A 2,609-nucleotide genomic window follows, 5' to 3' on the forward strand; every position below is an offset into this window, starting at 1 on the left:
GATGAACCTTGAATGTCACCACAACACCTATATTTTTGGTGACGCCACCTTTGGTGACGTTCAGTTTTTTGTGACAGATTCTCTTTTGACCGTCACCGATGAGCTTATGGTGACATTTTTTCACCCTCACCAATGTCTTTTTTTCTTGTAGTGGCTGAGTCTCTAGGTTCAATATTTCATCTGTACAAGTACAATTGAGCTCCCATAGGGTGAGGAACTTGGTCAAATGTGCCCTTTTTGCAACAACTCCTGGATCTTCCACTTGATTTTGTAATTGTCTATGATGGAGTGGCGGTATATTGTCCCATTGGGTAGAGGTACTCTGGGAGTCATATTGATCAAATTCTTGACTTAACAATGTGGAGGTACCCATGTGGATGAGGATAATATGTCCATGTATTCTTCCACGACCTTATCCACTTGATTTTGTTGTGTGGGGGAACCCTTCCCAGGGGCCATTGATGTGGTCATTATCTTCTCCTTGCTTTGAGAGTGAATCAGAAAGAAAACAAATTTCCTGGTGTGGGAGATGATCTTACTGCCTACTTAGCAGAGATCAAAGAGATGGTGGTAGGGAATACCTCTAGTATCCTATATAACTTATTGCCCAAAGTAATAATAACAGTGTGAGGCTTAGACTCGTACATATCATGATGCTTCCACAAGTATGGTTGGCCTAATAACATATCATAAACTTCATGACGATCAACATCACATAATACCTCATTCGTGAAGGGCTTGATGTTGTAGGGAAGGCGACACTACTTGCTGACATAGAGATCTTGTCCTTGGTGAAGTCACCTGATGGTGTACAATTGTGGGTGTGGTGTGGTCGGTAGGCCCAAATGCTTCACAACCTCTACTGAAATGAGGTTATTTTGGCTCCCGTTATCAATAATGAAATGTAGCGGGGAAACCTCCACCCACATATGTGAGTGGAATAGGCACTTACCCTCTTATGGATCTTCGAGTTCAATCTTTTGGACCTTGGTGGTGGCAACGGTTGCATTGGGTTCTCCATCAATAGTTTGCTTCCCCTTGTCATTCCCCTTGTTGGATTATGGCTCAGAATCAAAACATACATTAAACCCTAAATCTTTCAGTTCAATCACCAATGGCTATTTGATGTGACACTCATTTGTCTTGTGAGTGGGGCTCTTGTAGAACTCACACCACTTTCCTATGCCCTTCATCATCTTCATGTTGCCATTATTTCTTATGGCTTTGATGGGTTTTGTTAGGTCAGTCCACGTTGGCTTTGTCCTTTGTTCTACGATTTGAGGGTGCTCTTTACCTGCTTCTGATTCACATATCCAAAGTCATGCTTCTTTTGTTTAAATTTGTGTTCAATCTGGGCAGCATATTGATATGTTGCACCAAGCGAGGAGATGTGCAGTAAATCAATTTCTTCTTGAATGTATTTTTGCAGACATTTGCAGTACTTGAGCACTAGATGTTAATAAGATTCTTTGATACTCAAATTTGCATGTAGAGTATGAAAAATATTTGTGAACTCATGCACATCTTGTGTTGAAAATCAAACAAGAAAATCCTAATTTAATTTTGTTCTTGAATTAAATTGGGAATAAAATTGTAATTGCACATCTCATGACAACTTGTATTAGTTAACTACGTTAATTTGACCTAGTTGTCTCAGTTAATTCGATTTGAGGGTCTAAGTAGAGTCATGTAGAGTGTCTCCTAAAATTAGGAGATATGGTTGAGTTTATTTTGAGTTGTAATTAATTAATTCAGTCTAATTGAGTTAAAGTTGTTTAAACTAGTTCCAACTAATGGAGGAACTAGTGGGAGGTCTAGTAGTGTTGTGTTGACTACATTCCAGTGGTGTGTTTCCTATAGACGAGTGTGGTGTTGCTTGAAGTGTGGTGTGGTACTACCTGAAGTACAGTGTGGTGTTTCCTGAACTACAATGTGGTGTTTCTTGCGGTGATCAACCAAAAAACTAGAGATTAAATCATAATTAACTAATGCATGTCATATCAAAGAAAGACCTAGTTGATTTTGGAGTTCAGGGACAATGTACTATCAGTTGTATAATCATCTGAATTGTACATGTGGTGCATGCAGTTAGAGGAATGACTATGAGGATTGCACAATTCATAATTGACCAATTGAGCAATTAAATAGGGGAAAATTCCTTGAGGAGTGGCACAAGTAAATAGGGACTTGGGAAAGTAAGAAATTGGTTATGTATTGGCTAAGGCTTGTCTAGGACGTAGTGAGACAAATAGAGATAGTGCAGAGGTTTCTCAGGCTTGAGAAAAGCATTGTAATCTTCTCATATTTGTTGACTAATGGAATATATGGATAACATGGGTTTTTAGCTATGCCTTTCCCTAGGAAATCATTATGTAATGTGTTGATTGAATTCTTTCTCTTGTATGCTTCATGATTTCACAATCGTTTAATTGTTTTCACTGATGAGTAGAGTAGATTGAAGTCTATTGTTTTATCATATTACAATTAACAGTTTGAATCTACAGGAATTTCTACATGGTATCAGAGTTGAAATCACTAGAGAAGAGGAGAATACAAGTTTGTCTTTTGTAGGTGAAATCAAATTTGTAGTATCATACCTCAGAGCCAAC

The sequence above is a fragment of the Pinus tabuliformis genome, chromosome 4_1 (genome assembly GCF_031772625.1).
Source record: "Pinus tabuliformis cultivar Carrire ecotype Pingquan chromosome 4_1, CPIR1, whole genome shotgun sequence".
NCBI classification, from domain to species: domain Eukaryota; kingdom Viridiplantae; phylum Streptophyta; class Pinopsida; order Pinales; family Pinaceae; genus Pinus; species Pinus tabuliformis.